This window comes from Protopterus annectens, chromosome 12.part0 (genome assembly GCF_019279795.1).
Source record: "Protopterus annectens isolate FY-2018-M chromosome 12.part0, PAN1.0, whole genome shotgun sequence".
NCBI lineage: Eukaryota > Metazoa > Chordata > Ceratodontiformes > Protopteridae > Protopterus > Protopterus annectens.
This window is the reverse complement of record NC_056746.1, coordinates 904889656-904907941: the sequence shown is the minus strand read 5'-3', so window position 1 is coordinate 904907941 and position 18286 is coordinate 904889656.

Below are 18286 nucleotides of genomic sequence, written 5' to 3'. Positions count from 1 at the left end.
CACAATTTGAGATTTGGTTTATATACAAGCACACAAACACTCCTAGGGAAGGCTGGCACAGGTTCTCCAGCTATGCCCCCTCCTGCCGGGCTATAAGGTAGTAATCACTGCCACCAACTACTCTTATCAGCTACCAATAAGGCCCTTCCCAAAGGGTGACCAATTTCACTGTGTAATATTACTGTTATCCAAATAGTGACTGTAACCCAGGGCTAAGACTATTCTGGAGTGGCTTAGTACAGTATCACTAAATACATGCAAGACATCGAGAACTTAAATTATATCTGCACAAAACAGCCAAAGTTGAAGGTTTAAAAATATTTAATAATAAATAATAAAAACACCAGGCAATACTTATTACTTCAACACAATGATATCAAAGAGTTCAGAAATCACAGAAAAATGCTTTAAAATAATACTGTAAAATAGTCTGACATAAATATAGAAAACAGCTAGACTAATCTGGCTATTTCTGTCTATCTCTAAGAGAAATCACTGTTCTAAATAAATATCTTACTCACAGAGCAAAGGCAGAGTGCTGGTGAGTTGATGTGTTCAGGTTCAGACAAAATCCAAAATGCTCTATCTTTTGCTCTGAGAAAGTCTTAAATTGATAACACATTACTGCTGAGTCATTTCAGATTACATTATTCTTAACAGTTGTGATTTAGTTTCGTAGGCTTACAGAAACTCAAAATTTATAGTTCTTTTTTTTTAATTTGCACCTGCAAGAAGCCACAGCAATAAAAGACATTCTACATGTAAAATCTAGTAATTATCTCTTAAATAATGACAATAGAAAGAATTTCCTGGCCCAGAAATCCTGTCTCTGAGCTTGAGATCAAACAGTCATATAATGCTTGACTTATCAGCTTTCTTCCAGCAGAGTGCACTGTGGTTACATTTTTGAAGCTCAGTACAACATATAGATTAATCCTAACATATAGTTCTCTTTACATTTGTAGAAAAAGCCTGTGGATTACATTAATATTTACAAATGACATAGAATTATTTACAAAATTCTATCTGGCTGGGCTGGCAGCCCCTCGGTTTTTCACAACGTCCTTCACTGTTAAATCTATAAAACAATTATTTGTTTCTTTCTTACTGTAAAATACTGTTCCCTATGTCTCTCTGTAAACTAGATTATACCATGCTTATATAGTCCATTATATGATCTAAATTCTACCTTGTTTATATATTGCATCATGTGCATAACTGATTTTTAACTCAGTATTTACTATGCATATATGTCATTTGCCTGACGGCCTAGGTCATGGCCAAAACTGGTCATGTTATTGGCACCAGTTCACTTACTCAGTTAACAAAAATAATAAGTACATAAATAATGCAATTCAAAACTTGATATAATTAAACGTTACTTAATAAGAAATTCTTGTAAGGTGGAATACAAGCAACAAAACACACATGTGACTATTAGCACCGGCATGTTATCAACATCCAAATTACAAGTGAAAAAAGTAACATTCTCAGAGTCCATTTTCATTCAAATTGCTGTTAATTGCTTTCAAGTTCTGTTTGTACCTTGTGCCATTGTGCCAAGTATTGCAATGCACCATCTGAGGCTGGATCAGAAATATTTATAATAGTTTGTGACCTACAATCATTATTTGCCAAAAGGCAGCTTTAAATAATTCAGAAGGACAGTTACTAGCAGAAGTATTAACTCAAAATCACTCCAAAACTTTCCTTTTTCATTCCATCAGTTGCTTTTATTTGTGCATTTCTGGAGGTATTATAGGGAAGGGGAATCACAGAACTGGAGGGGGGGCAGAATAAGGTAACTAGGATAGTGGTGAAACAGAAGATGATATAAGTGGAGATGCTATGGGAGTGCAACCATTTTTCACTGGAAAAGTTACTTAATAAGGAGTTCTTCTAAGGTGGAATACAAGTAGAAAAATGCAAGCTATAAGATTAGGAAATAAAGTCCCTTTCTGCTGCCTATTGCTTGGAGGATAAGCGAGGAGCACCTGTATAGTGCTTAGGTACAGTATGTGGACAGGTGCAGTGTTCTACTGGTGCTCTATCTTCTGCATATACAGTTGAAACTTTTAAATAAGAGACAAGATAGAAATGATATTAAACACTAACAGATGCTAAACAGATATTATTACCACATACTGACTAGCGTGAGGCACAAGTCCAGCAAACAGAGTGCCTTATATGCCTGGACGCACACTAATATCTATTCAGCTCACAATGAAGCATATGTTATGGGTCTATATCAGACCATCGAAATGGCTCATTATCGAATGCCGTAATGTCGAACTGCAAAACCCAAACCCTAACAATACCAAAACCTCAAAACAGCAAATTTTTTTTCCCAGGAAAAAAATTTGCTGTTCCAAGAAACACACACACACACCACAAGCACACTAAAAAGTAGCAATCCACACACATACATTTAAAAGTTACATCTAACCCTACACTACACTGCACATACACTACTATCTATCCACTTACCTTAACCCAGACCCTAACCCTAAGGTCTGTCACTATCGCACACTCACCTCACCCGCACCCTAACCATAACTCAGTTAACCCACCCCTAACCCCAAATTCTCACTATGGCACACTCACCTCACCCACGCCCTAACCCTAACTCACTTAACCCGTCCCTAACCCCAAATTCTGTCACAATCGCACACTTATCTGACCCCCGCCCTAACCCTAACTCACTCAACCCGCACCCTAACCCGAACATCCGCACAATAATCATACACTTACCTTAACCCAACCCGTAACTTTCCACCGCATCGCTGAAAACAGCGAAGCCACAACAACGGCCAACAAAATTCTTTCCCTAGGAAAGAATTCAGTTTTGTGCAGCTTCGCTGTTTTCAGCATTCACAATATTGGGTTCGATATTAGATCATTCTAAATTCTGCCGTTTCGATGATCTAATATAGACCCTATGTTATAGCACTTATGAAATGGCATTATTATTATTTTTTTTAATAGAAGAACAACCAGCTAGTCAGCTCCTGTGATCGGCTGACTAGCTGACTAGCTGGTTGTTCTTCTTTTAATGGATTTTGTTTCAACCAGTTCCAGAAACCTACTTGTGTTTGGTTTTGGATTATTTTTTTTGTTTGGTAGTCATTTTTCAGGGAGGAATTATTTTAAGCATGTCCCAACTTATTTTTAGTCCCTTATTACTTACCCAAAGTGCTTGATTTTCTGAGTGCATTCCATAAGAGTATGTATTTGTGATGGAGGGTTCCCTTCAGAATGTCGAATTTCTGAAATCTCAAACCTCATATGGTTGAGACCATATGATCGAGGTTTCAGAATTTCGATATTCTGAATGGAGATCTGCATACAGCGCGAAATGGGAGATTTCCCTTTTCCTCGCTGTAGTGCAAGCTCGGAGTTGGTATAGGTTCATAGGTTCATAGGTTGGTACTAGGCTATCAGCCCTAGGGCCTATACAAGCCTAGCCATAACAATTCCCTGGCTATTTCTTCCCACATTATTTACTTTCCTGGACCCCTGTCTAGCAGGGCGACTGACATGATCCCTGGGGTGAATTTCCTTTCTCCCATCCACTCGTCAAGGTTCCTCTTGAAGAGGTCCAAAGAGGCACTCTGCTTGACATGTATGGGCAATCTATTCCAGAGTCTGGGGAGTCTCTGGGTCAGGAACCTATCCCTCCAGCATGTTTTGTTTATTGTGATGACAAGGTTTAGATCCCTGGAGCGTGTAGCTCTGAGGGATTGGGATTTCTTTAAGTGTAGCATGTCCAACAGCTCTGGGTTTGACATGGCCTTGTATGTTAAGCAGAGATCGCCTCTGAGTAGACGATATGTGACAGAGTATAGCTGGAGTTTTTAAGGCGGTCAGCGTAGGGCATCTGCTTTAGGCCTGTGATTCTTTTAGTGAGGTATTTCTGAGGCCTTTCTAGTTGTTGCAGATGTCTTGAGAGGTACATACCAAATGGGGCGTTGTATTCTATAATGGGTCTAATGAGGGATGAGTACAGTGGGACAATGACCTCCTTTTTTCTGGATGAAAAGCCCTTCATGATGAGGTGTGCCACATAGAAGGATTTCCTGACTGTTGTGGCGATGTGGTTATTGAAGGTGAGACCACTGTCCACCTGTGTCCCTAAGTCTCTTATCACACTTTCTGTGTTTAGTGTACTGCCACCTATATGGTAATTCATGGATACATGTTTTTTCCCAAAGGGGATAACAATATATTTCTTGGCATAGAGCTTGAGCCCATGGCTCTGGCACCAAGTATCTGTTTCTGTAAGGCCCTTTTGTAGAGTATCCACATCATTTGGGGATTCAATAATGGCTCCCAGTTTGCAGTCATCTGCAAACTTTGTTAGCCAGAGTCCCTTAGTGTTGACCTGTACTTCAGAGAAGTAGATGCCAAACAAGAGCGGCCCCAGAACTGAACCCTGAGGTACTCCACTTGTCACTTGTCTGGAGCAGGATTTGGCGTTGGCTACTTTTACAGTGTGGGTTCTATCAGTAAGCCATTTAGCAACCCATTGGGTGACATAGGGATTAATGCCCAACTTAGTAAGTTTATCTATGATTCCAGAGTGGGTGATGGTGTCAAAGGCCTTGGCAAGGTCTAGATAGGCTGTGTGGACCACCTTACCCTTGTCCATGGCTCTGGAGACTGATACAAAGAAGTCAATCAGGTTCAGGAGACAAGATCGGCCCTTCACAAACCCAAACTGGGTGGGGTCCAGTGTTTGAAGGTTGCCAATGTCTTTGTTTATAAGTTCCATGATAATATGCTCCATGGCCTTGCAGATAAGGCTTGTCAGACTGATGGGACGGTAGTTTCCGGGATCCAAGGTGGATCCCCCCTTGTAGATTGGGATAACTGTAGCTCTGCGCCACTCAGTGGGCATGAAACCTGAGGTGAGGCTATGATTAAACATGACACTTAGGTGAGGTGCCAGTTCATATTGTAGTTCATGTAGTACACAGCCCGGGATGTCATCTGGTCCCATGGATGCTGTATTCTTGCCTTTAGAGAGTGCGTTTTGTACCTGTGTGGCCGTTATTACTGGAATTTGGCAATCTTCCGGTATTGAGATGGGCCATTTAGGTGGTGAGAGGGGGGTGAAGTTGGCACTGAATCGATCTGCCAGGATATTGGCAATATCCTTCAGATCAGTATATTTAATGCCATTCTGTTTTAGCTCAGAGCAGATCTGAGCATTGCCATTTAGATTCTTGACATAGTTATAGAATGCTTTGTGGTTGTCTTTGGAATCTTTGGCAATTTTATTTTCGTAACTAGCTTTGGAGGATTTTATGAGGCATCTCAGTTTCTTACTGAGGCTAGTAAGGGAGTTTTTTGCATCCTGGGATTTTCCTCTTTTCTGCAAAAGTTTCTTCCTTTTGTTGTAAAGTTTGTTTATGGCAGGGGACCACCAGATTGGCTTCCTTTTTTTGGATGAGAGCATTTTGGTTCTATTTGGGATGGCACGATTCATGCATGAGTGGATGTGCTCGTACAGTGCCTTAGTGTAGGATTCAGCAGTTGAACTTTCAGTTCCCGTCTGCATGGGTGTCATGAAGTTTGTCACTTCTGACTTGAGTAGCATGAAGTTGGCTTTGGAGAAGTTTTTTATGGTGGTTTCTTTACTGGGGGTGGGGGTGGAATGTGGATGTTAAGGGTGATTAGTTTATGGTCAGCGCTGACTAACGAGGGGGTGACCATAGGTATGGAGCATTGATTTCCCATGTTGGCAATGACCAGGTCTAGGATATTGGAGCCCCTGGTGGGACTATGGATTAGTTGATCCAGGGTGTTGGAATTTATGAATTCCAAGAACCGTTGCGCAAAGGTGTTGGGACATGAGTAGTTTTCCCAGTTAATGGCAGGGTAGTTAAAATCACCCAGTATTAGGGTGTTTGGTTCTATCTTAATATTTTCCAGTATGTTTAGAAAGGTGTAGTGAGAATCTTGGGGTATGGTGGGGGATCTGTAGCAAGTTACAATTTGGATTGCAGTCTTACCTAGTATTAGTTGCACCTGGAGAATTTCAGACACATTGTGTTGGCCAACTAGCCTGGTGGTGTGAAAATCCTTGGTGAATATTGACACTCCTCCACCTTTAGTGTTTCAGTCCTGGTTTGGTGGCCGAAAAGTGTGGTAAGAGTTGTAGCCTGGTATTGCAGGGGTGCTCTCTGGAGCCTTGAACCAGGTCTCAGTTACTGCACAGATATCGATGTTCTCCATTTTTAGGAGTGCCTCGAGAGAGTGCATTTTGAGGTTTAGACTTCTAGCATTAAGTAGCATTACCTTCAGATTTTGCATGCTTGTACCTGTTACGGTGGTGGTTTTGTCCTTTGAAGTTTGCCTAAAAAAGGCACTATAGGGGTGGCAAGAGCCTTAGCCAGTAACCTGAATCCCAGGGTCGACAGGTGCAGACCATCTCTGGCAAAGCATCGTGGTCTGTCAATCATGTCATCCCAGGCAGACAGATACTGGATCCCCTTTGAATGACACCATAAGCTTAGCCAATTGTTGAAGTCAATCATTTTATCCTTATATTGTGGTATCATTCTGGGCGAAGGCAGGATGCTACTCAGGGCTAGGGTCATACCTGCCTGGGCCACATTATCCGAGAGCTCTTCCATGTCTCTTTTCATGTAGTCCAGGGAGGTACATCTCAAGTCATTCACTCCAACATGGACAATGACAGAGTCATATTTGTACTTGTGGAGTGACTTGAGTGCATGCATTATGTGGCGGATCCTGGCACCCGACAGGCAGCTGACTGTAATTTTCTCCTTATTCAACCTGGTGAGAGGGACATCAGTGTGCCGGACTATAGAGTCACCTATGACTAAAGTGTTAGGTACATTGTCTTGCCTTAGGGGCTGTTGCTGGGTGGCACACTGGTGTTGTGAACTATGTGACACATTGGTTGTGATTGGTGTTTGTTTGCGTTTCAGCTTCAGAGGTCTTTGTTGCTTGGGCAGGTTACAGTTAAGGGCCTCTGCTATATTTAAGTAGCAGGTGTGGGGGTTTGCAGGGGGGCTTCCCCACTGTAGAAACATTTTATTTGTTGTTTTTTTTTTGGATTTGTTTCAGAATTTCGAGCTTCTGAAACCTCGATCATATTGTCTTGATCATATGAAGTTCGAGATTTTAGAAGTTCGAGATTCTGAAGTGAATCCGTGTGATGGGATAACACTAGAAAAGAGGGATAGGGCAAGAAGGAGGAGGCAAGGGGGGGCATGACTACCAGATAAAGGGAGACAGCTTAATCTGTATGTTTGAATATAATTTTCTAGAGAGAGAGAGAGAGAGAGAGAGAGAGAGAGAGTAGTTAAAAAGTGGAATAAGTTACAAGATCTGCATGTCAGCTGGAGATTTTAAATCAGATTTGGACTCCTGGAAGGCTGTAATGGGTGGGGGGGGGGTTGCATTGGTGGGGCTTTGGGGTGCATTGCTATTTTAGGTCATCAGCAACAGCTGGGAAGATTAGTAGATAGACAGCCCCTTCCCACTACTTGCTTTTATGTTGAGTATTCAGTGGAGCTTAGCAATAGGTACGTGGAGGATGAGGAAGGAGCACCTGTGTAATGCTTAGGTGCAGTATTTGGACTTATACATATGCTGATATGTAAAATTTGTCATGATTTCAGAAAGGCAGTTACTTCTTTCCACATTCAGTCCTTGAGTTCCTAAGTGCAGCATAGTTTCACTTTGTTCTCCATATACAGTACCAGTGCCCTTTCATTCCAAAAGCACTCCTGACATGTGAGGGACAATGAAAGGCATACAAAGACTTTTCAATGAGTGATGATAACAGAAAGTAATTTGCTGAAAACTACTTTAATCCACAATGGAGTTTGTACTTTTCTTTACTGTTGTGCAACTGTGAACGTTATATTCAAGAATGGTAGTTATGGGGAAATGCCACCTAGGCGGTACATGGAAGCTTTTCCACTCAAAAAAAAAAAAAAAACAGCATGCTTTGAAGTTTGCTGAAAGTATTTTTCAGTGATCCATTTTGCAATATTGCCACTTGCTGAAATTTCCTTTGGTGAGTCAACATAAATCTACAAGTGAAGCCTATTTAGTGCCTTTAATATCGGATTTGGAATGGGTATTTGAGGGTGCAACATGCACATTCCTCAAGTGTCTTCTTGTTCTCTCCACAATAAGTGTTTTACAGAAATCTTTCCCACAGTTAACAAACACAAGAAAAAAGCTCCAAACAACAATTCAAGCACAGAATCTTGAAAAGCTGTATGCTGAGCACCCAAAACAAGTTTAGAACCCGTATTTTGGTATACTTGTTACAGAACATCAGCTCAGAGATTATCTGTGTTGTAAATCATCTATCAAAGCCTTTTGTTTTCATAACATATTCATAGCACCTTCATTGGTTTATCCTGAATTTTATGTCATCCATAGTTGTTTCTGAATAGGGTGAGGGCTGAACTCCCAGACTTAACTATAGATCTGGCAGATGACATGAAAGTAGTCTGTAAGAGTGTCTCTGAGACATGGGTTGTGACCTTTGTATTTTGACCTGAGCTACATGATCATTGCATGAGCTACAGGTGTTCTTCACTCTGTACAGTGTTAAGCAGTCCTTTGCATACTGTCGGGTACCAAGTGTTTTCTGTTGTCATTCAAGGTGCATAGTGATGTGCCATCAATAATTTTCTGTTCTGGGTGAGTCTTCAAAGATCACTGCAATGCAGATTGAGTAACCCAGAGGGATTTGCATGTTTGGCTTTTAATATGCACTCATTTTTGCATACAGCAAGACAGACTGCAAAACAACTTGCAGAGCAGTACTGGCTTTTTTGTCTATTCCTTTTGGATTGTAAACCGCAGGTAAGCTAGTCAAATAGTAGTTCTGGCTTTCGTTTATACCCTCTGTCAAATCACATATGCAGTTTGCTGTAACCTTCTCTGTTCTCCCCTTTGCATGCAGGATCTGAAGGCAGGAATAAGACCATATGCTAATAACAGCCCTGACGGCAAACTTGCATGGCATTAAAGAGCCTTTTTGTTCAACGCCAAAGGTTCTATAGTATTCTGACTTGTCACTTAACAGAACTGTTCTGTGCCAAAGGTTCTGTAGTATTCTGACTTAGTATTTAATGGAGCTGCTCAAAGCCAAAGGTTCTGTAGTATTCTGACTTGTCACTTAACGGAGCTGCTCAAAGCCAAAGGTTCTGAAGTATTCTGACTTGTCACTTAACGGAGCTGCTCAAAGCCAAAGGTTCTGTAATATTCTGACTTGTCACTTAACAGAGCTGCTCAAAGCCAAAGGTTCTGTAGTATTCTGACTTGTCACTTAACAGAGCTGTTCTGTGCCAAAGGTTCTGTAGTATTCTGACTTGTCACTTAATGGAGCTGCTCAAAGCCAAAGGTTCTGTCATAGCCAGCCTTAGGCATAGGCCAACTAGGCAGCCGCCCAGGGCGCCACTCTAGCAGGGGCACTTTTCCAGTATTTATTTGGTGCAGGTAGGCCAGGATGGGGGCACTGGGTGATGTGGTGGGGGGCACCATGGAGCCCTTTTGCCTAGGGCACCAGTTGACCTAAGGCCGCTCCTGGGTTCTGTAGTATTCTGACTTGTCACTTAACAGAGCTGCTCAAAGCCAAAGGTTCTGTAGTATTCTGACTTGTCACTTAACGGAGCTGCTCAAAGCCAAAGGTTCTGTAGTATTCTCACTTGTCACTTAACAGAGTTGCTCAATGCCAAAGGTTCTGTAGTATTCTGACTTGTCACTTAACGGAGCTGCTCAAAGCCAAAGGTTCTGTAGTATTCTGACTTGTCACTTAACGGAGCTGCTCAAAGCCAAAGGTTCTGTAGTATTCTGACTTGTCACTTAACAGAGCTGCTCAAAGCCAAAGGTTCTGTAGTATTCTGACTTGTCACTTAACGGAGCTGCTCAAAGCCAAAGGTTCTGTAGTATTCTGACTTGTCACTTAACGGAGCTGCTCAAAGCCAAAGGTTCTGTAGTATTCTGACTTGTCACTTAATGGAGCTGTTCAACACCAAAGGTTCTACAGTATACTGACTTGTCACTTAACAGACCTGTTCAAAGCCAAAGGTACTGTAGTATTCTGACTTGTCACTTAACTGACAATAGCTGCTCATAGCCAAAGGTTCTGCAGTATTCTGACTTGTCACTTAATGGAGCTGCTCAAAGCCAAAGGTTCTGTAGTATTCTGACGTCACTTAATGGAGCTGTTCAATGCCAAAGGTTCTGTAGTATTCTGACTTGCCATTTAACGGAGCTGCTCACTGCTGATTCATTAAGGGCATGTATCTGTCACTAATTTTTAATGAATGTCACCGTTGAGTAAATAGTATATCAGACTTGGGGAATTATAAAAACTTTCTTACTTACTTAAGTTTACTTATTTTATGTTGCAGACTACATTGTTTTGTTTATCTACCTACTTATTCATGAGTATCTTTGTATATTATATACTGTTATTGTGTCCACACATTTGTGCATTTCTGCCTTGTTGATGTACTTTGAGCTGATCACATATGCTCATGACTTTTGTATAGCACAGATCACAACTGAAGGCATCCAGTAAATGGGCCTGGCTACCAAAAGTGTAAACACACAAATGGGCTGAAGTGCTGCCGATACTGCAGATAGATCTGCATAGCTGCAGTAGTGATTTACACTGGCAGCTGCAGAGCTTGCTGGGAAGGGACTGATGATTCTGTGTTCGGCCATGTCACTCCTTAATGGATGAGGGAAGTGAAGGATGTAGCAGTGGTTTGTTGCCCATCACAGAGTGCCCATAGTGAAGAATTTTTTAAGATGAAATCCATTTCAGAATAAATGAATTAAAATATAGCACCATAACATACATATTGCTTGCTCTCTTAGAAAAGTGTTTAAAAGCTGTGCCTCCTCTGTGTCTAAATGATATGATAATCACTGGTCCATTACAGTAGGAAAGTTCCAAGAAACAGAACGGTCTGCACTCTGGTGACCCCCTGAACCACTTATGAATGGTTACAATGTACCTCTGTCATTAACGGAGGATGTGTGCTCCTGAGGCTACAACTGGTTATCAGGTAAAACAGGAGGCCATTGCTTAGGGTGAAGAAGTACTCAAGTATCACAGAGACAGAGGTGGCTCAGGTATGGCAGCAAATAGAGGATCCATGAGAGGCAGATATTTATTGACTAGAACACAATGAATGTAGTACACTGAGCCATGAGCAATGGAAATTTGGATTCCGTAATTTTCATTGCTATTTCTCACAAACTGTACCCACATTTGCATAACATTCATATCTCTTTGCATCCAGTATGCTATAATAGCTGCATCAGAAATTACATTTAATCTGTATTGTCTGTGATACAGTAGCAGAAAGTCTATTTCAATAATCTGCAGCGGAAGATAGAAACTATACCTCCCCTAACTTTTATTGAATTAGATATTAAAACAAGTGCATGCACTTTACATTTTGATGGAGATCACAACTTGGAAAACTCATTAGCATTTTCACCATATGTTCTCAGCAGAAGATATGTTTACAGACTGACTCTGAGTGTGTGACTTGCCATCATTGCCAGGTTGGACGGCAATGTACTTGTTCTCTGCATGATCCCCACAAATGATTATGTCAATTATTCCTTAGCTTTCAGCTGTAATTTGTTTTCAAGTTCAGATGGGCTTTGTCTACCATATATTCAAATTTCTTTGCATTCTGAGTTGTAGTCACAGGCTCTGGAGGAAAATACTCATTATTTGATTCAGTATTGTTCTTTTTAAGAGACTGTTCTGCCTCGGCCATGCTGAGCAGCTGGAGATAGTAAGGCAGGTTGGCAACCCACATTCATGCTGAAGTCTGACATGGCAGGAAGGGAGACCAGCCAAAAACATTTGGAGCATTCACAATGATGCTTTTTTTTTCATTGCGAAGGTGGAATGGGAAAGGAGACAGAAGAAAAAGATTTTACTTTCCAGCATTTCTATAGCGTGTCCTGGTAGACTCAGAAATAGGTGGCCAGTGATAACCCAGAGTGTGCTAATTCAGTATAATGAAAAAGCATAAAGGAATGCATAATGTTTGATAATGGAAAATATTTATTTAATGCTAGTAAAACTTAAAGGTAGAAATATGTACAATACAAATACGTACACTTTTGCAGATGTGTACAGATGTAGTTGTATGTATTTACCCTTTTGAGAACCCATATAGTCATCACCAGAAGTTAATAAACTTAATACACAGAGATGAAGTACAGAGAATCATCATCATTATCATCCCCCCTCTTTTTCCCATTTTCTACATGGGGATGGGGTGTCATGTCAATTGTCACCATCTCTCTCTCAGTTCTGTGCCACTCTCCTACTTTCTTTGCCAGTCACACCTGACTGTCACAGGTATTCTCTGACACAGTCCATGCATCCATCCATCCATCTCTTTGGTGGATGCCCTCATTTCCTCTTGCTTTTTCCTGTCTGTCCCAAATCTTCACCAGATCATCCTCTTCTTTTCTGCACGTGTCCAAACCACCGTAATCTGTTCTCTTCTAACTTCTGCAATTGAAGCTACTATGGCTTCTTCTCTGATGTCATTATTGCTTCATCTGTCCCATAGTGTGCATCCTGTTACCAGTCTCAGGCACTTCCTGTCCATCACTTCTAGCTTTCTCAGCTCCTCTGCCTTTACTGCCCAGGTTTCTGTACCATACAGTATTGTATACCTTAATGTTCAACTTCTTTGGCATTCTTCTCTCATACACTACCCCTGACATGCTGTGCCAGTTGACTGTGGCCCCTCTGATTCTAGCTTTGACCTCTTCATTCAGACTTTCCTTCTTCTCACCCAACTATCCCAGGTACTTGAATCTGTTACAATATTCCACTATGTTTCCTTATATCTCCTTTCTCATAGGTTTCTGATTTCCTCCATTTGCTGGTGTTGCAACTGTCTTATCTATACTCAGTTTCATCCAATGTGCCTTCAGTTTTGCATTCCATTCCACTATCCTTTGCTGAAGTTCTAGCTCAGTGTCTGCCTGTAAAGCCACATTGCCTGCATACAGCAACGTTGTTAATCTGACCCTCTGACCTGTTTGCTAATGTAGTCCAGCACCATTATGAACAGCAGTGGGCTCAGAGCTGAACCCTGATGCACACCCACTCCCACTAGGAAACCCTCTGTAAGACTGAACACTGTTCGTACTTGAGCCATTGGGTTCTTGTACATAGCCTACATGAATTCTAACAATGTTTCTGGGACTTTGAACCAGCACAGGACTGCCAAATCAACTTTACTGGGACCTTGTTATATGCTTTCTCTAAGTCTAAGAATGCCCAGTTGGACTCTTTCTTCATCTCTAGCTTCTTCTCAACTATCTGTCTGCAAACCTCTGGTCTGTTTTGCTGCATCCTCACCTGAATCTGAACTGCTTATCTCCATCTTACTTTCTACTACCCTGCAAATTCATGTATCACTCACCCTCTCCAGAACTTTCACGCAGTGTGACAGGAGTTTGACACCTCTGCACTACCCTCTGTTGTGAATGTCCCCTTTGTTCTTGAACACTGGCACTAGAATGGTTATTCTCCATTCATCTTGGATATACTTTTCTCTATATACTGCTATGAGTACCCTCAGAAGCCATTTCTCTCCTATCTCACCCAATATCTTGATCATATCTATTGTGAGCTTATCTCAGCCTGCTGCTTTCCCTCACTTGTTTTCCTTACTGCTGTTCTTACTTTTTCTACCTACGGTGGGCTCCTCTTCACTGGTCATCTTAGGCTGTGACTGAAGCAGTACAGCTTTTGTAGAATTTTCTTCATTTAGAAGCTGCTGGAAGTACTCCTTTCACTTATTTTTGATTTCCCAAGGAATGGTGAGTAGGTTGTTGCTGGTATCCATTATGAAGGGTGTCTGACTATCTTCTTTATCTTTCTGTCTTTGCCATGTAAGTTGATTTGTGCCATCTATCAAGTCACTTTCCATTTGCTAATAGAGTGTGTCTGATGCCTTGTTCTTTTCTATTGCAACTCCTCTCTTAGCCTGTTTGTTAGCCAGCCGCTATTCCTTCTTAGTCTGGTCCGTCTTTTCTATCTCCCACTTTTTCCTGCACTCCTTCTTTCTTTTGATAACTTCCCAGACTTCTGCATTCCACCACCAGCTTTCCTTATGTACCATATTTCCATACCTGGCTTGGCTTTGTATTGTTCTGCAGCCCTAGCACATGCTGTTTGGAGGTGATACCATTCTTCTTCTTCACCTCCATTTATTTACTCTTCTTCCTGAGGTGCTACAGCTCTGAGTATTTCCTTGAACCCTCATGCTTTCTCGCTAATCAGCTTCCAGGTTTTCAGCCTAGTCTCTGTTCACATTAGAGCCTACTCTGTCCACTGCTTGCAAATGATTGTGGTAACCAATGGTTTATGTTGTGGGCTGATTGTTTCACTGGGGATGACTTTGCAATCACTGATTCTACCCCAGTGATCTTTCCATACTAGGAAGAAATGCACCTGAGTTGCATGTTGTTCACTCTTGTATGTGATCTTGTGACTGCCTTTTTTGCTGGAACATGTATTGGCCAATATCAAACCATTTGCCACACAGAAGTCTAGAATGGCCTCTCCTTTATTCTTATTGCCCCACCTGTGTGGACCTAGGCAGTCTTCATATTCTGTTCTGTCTGTCCCTTTATTTGCATTCAGGATCTCAGTATCAACACCAACTCATGTTGTCCTGCTTTATTTATTAAGTCCTGAAACTGCTCTCTGAATGCATTTTTTTCTTCACTATCACAACCCTGCTGGGGGGCATAGGCTGAGATTATCAGTAATTCTGATGACATCCCTCACTGTCTACTGAAGCTTCTCTCTTAACACAATTCCCACACAATTTCTAGTTTGTCCTCCTCCTGAGTAGTAGACTGTGGATCCCAGGTCTAGTGTCTTTGTTGTACTGCTCTTCCATCTTGTCTCCTGGATACAGAGGATGTCCAACTTCCTTCTTATCATCATGTCATCCACTTCCAAGCTGCTTCTTGTCCGTGAACATACATTGAGTATAGGAATCGTTAGTTCATGTTCAGCATACTGATTAGTTTTATGTCCAGCTTTCACTCAACAGAGCAATCCCAGGTAACACAAGATGGGCAACTGGATACTGACCAGCCAGCCACTTATTGAGCCAGGGCTACAGTGCTTTATGGCAGGCACATACTTTCCAATAGGAGCACATACACCTTTCCCACTGTTAACATGGGTCTCTGGTGTAGGTCGGAGTAGGACAGGTACTTAACCCACTATCACAAATACCCATACCCAGTTTTGATTACATCAATCAACATAACTGAAGCACTTAGGCCCAGTTGTTACACCGTAGAATAGTTAACAGTGACATGGCTAAGTACAGAGAATGTTTACTGTAATTATATGAGAAGTACTTATAAATGATAAGTGATAGGTCAAAGCAGTTCAAGTAAATGTATACGCAGACAGTGAAAGGAGTAGAGGTAAAGGTTCAAAAAGAAGGTCAGCATGGATTATGACAAAAAAGTTGCATTTGCTAGAAATTTCAGGAACTAGAAGTTTTGAAAGGAGGTAATGTAAGGTTCATTGGGTATATTTACAAATATGGATTTCCACATACCAGGCTGAGTTTAGAGACAGATTGCTCCATAATGTTAATTATAAACTAAGTTCTCAAGTAAGTTTGATGGTCCAAGGAGGTAATTTCCTGGGGAATAACGGGGTTTCATTTGTGTTAAGTTTAGAATCTAAAGTTAGACAAAGGTTTTTATAAAGATAGTATAGATTACCTGCAAACAAGTAAGTGGCTCCTTCAGTTACTGGAAATGTTGTTTTCTAAAGTAAGCAAATGGCAGACTGAGTATGAATATATGAAAGGCTAAGAAAAAGAATGTGCTTTTCTTGGGGAGGGGGCTTTGCTATTTAGTTGTTATTAATGCAGTCAGTGCTAAGCCATGTTTGAGTTTCGGGATGTGAAGTTTTTTGTTTTTACTTTGACTAGCCTGGCTTCTTTAGTAAGATGATTTGTAATTGTATCTGCATATTTTAGATAATCAAGAACTTTGGAAGTTGTGAATTCAGTGTGATGAGTAAAGGAGAGATGTGCACCTAGGTATATTTCTGAGTACCTGTAATATCAATAGGGGAATTTTATTTTTCCAGGGGTCATTTAATGAGGGGGAAATGGAGTTTATGACTTTCTGAGGAGTGCCGAAATGAGCTGAAACTGACCTTACTGTATATAGAGGGTCCATGAGGGGCATTGCACTTGTGTAGTGAGTAGCATTGACACCTCACAGCAAGAGCATTTCTGACTGGTTATTGTCTGCCATGCTTTCTGTGCAGAGTTTGCACACCCTCCCTCTGTTTGCATGAGATTTATTCGGGTATTTTAGTTTTCTTCCACAGTCCAGAAACATGCAGTATGTGGATTGGAGACTCTGAATTATCTATAGTTCTGTGTGTTTGTGTTAGTGTGTGTGTGTGTGTGTGTGTGTGTGTGTGTGTGTGTGTGTGTGTGTGTGTGTGTGTGTGTGTGTGTGTGTGTGTGCGTGCGTGTGTGCGTGTGTGCGTGTGTGTGCGTGTGTGTGCGTGTGTGTGTGTGTGTGTGTGTGTGTGTGTGTGTGGTGCATATGATATGTAAAAAAGATCTGACTATCTGCTTCTATTCTCTGCTTACCTAACTTTGCGGATGCCTTCAAAAGCCGCATGGGTTAAAAGAGAAGTTGAATGTAACTTTGAAACACTGGATAATTGGAAACACACATAAGACAAAAACTTCTAGAACATTTTCTTTGTACTAGTTCATAGCAGTTTATAACGTCCACCATACTGACAGGTCAAAACAAATTAATGTCTGATAGACTAAAGCCCTGTCCCTCTACTCAGGATCTTGCAGACATCTATGGAAGGGATCTCTGCTTATCCCGCTATGCTATGAATGACACATCACTCTTCAAATTCCTTCACCTAAACAGAACCAGTGTAAAAATAAATGACTCTTATAGAGAACTAAACCTATGCTACCACATCATCAGCTGCAGATGAAGTGGTAGATACCTAAACCAACATAACCCCCATTTCTGGAATAGGGTGCCCTTACCTCTGAAACACAATACTTCCATAACAATCTTTAAAACTAGTCTGGATGACTGGATGGGTAATCACAAATTTTCGCCATGGATATGTGGAGAAGGACTGCTTAAAGCGAGATATCGTTAGTCTCACACCAGTGATGCCTGATGTGGATGAGCTTCTCAGTGGTCTCCTTTGGTTGTAAGCTTAGAAAAAACGTATGAATCCATAAAGCCATGATTCCATAGTGTACAGGAATAATGCCCTACCTATGATGCAGATGACCCAGGACTAGGTAGTGACCTGGTCAAGCAGGATGAAGTGAATAACTGACATTCAGTTACTCACTCTTGAGGCAGGGGATCAAGGTGGGGGTTGCCAATTAGCAAGACCCTGGGATTTACTTCCAAGGACTCACCAGATAAGAGGGTGTAGTCTCTGCTTTCTGTTGTTTAGTGCCCTGGGATGTACTTCTAGGGGTTTCACATGCAAGAACAGGAGGAGGAAGGTAAAGTCCCATCCATCTGCAGTTGCAATGCACTTTGGAGGGAGAGGGAAGCATATCCAACATCAATATACAGAACTGTGGAATATACTTTCTGGGGCTGAGCAAGAGACAGGTAGAGTTTCCTTCTTGTGCTGTTCACAACTCTGGCATGTGTTTTCTGGGTATCAGCTTCAAGAGAGGAAACATATCTCCTTCTTCTGCTGTAGGAGACACAGACTTCTTCCCCTTCTTTGGCTGTAGAGAACCTTGGGTTCTGCTTCTAAGGCTCACCTGCAGAAGGAGGGTGGAGTCCCCTCTTTTTGCTGTATAGGTCCCTGAGATATACTTCCAAGAGGAGGAAGAGGAGGGCAGAGACTTCTCCTTTTTTACTGCTGTACAGGTACCTGTGAAGTACTTCTGAGGGTTCACCCATAGGGAAACAGAAAGGTACAGTCTAAATTGTGGAGACTCCTTTTCCTGCTGAACAGGACCCTGGAATATATTTCCAAATGCCATGTGTAGGTGGAAGGGGGCAGAGTCTTCTAATTCTACTACTCTTAGGGCTCAACACTGCAAGAGAAAGTCAGAGTGATTTCCATCTGCTGTGCAGTGTGCTGGCATGTATGTTCCTAGAGCTCACTTCCAGGATGTGGAGGACTGCAGATACTTTGCCTTCTTTTGTTGTGCAGGACCTAAGATATGCTTCC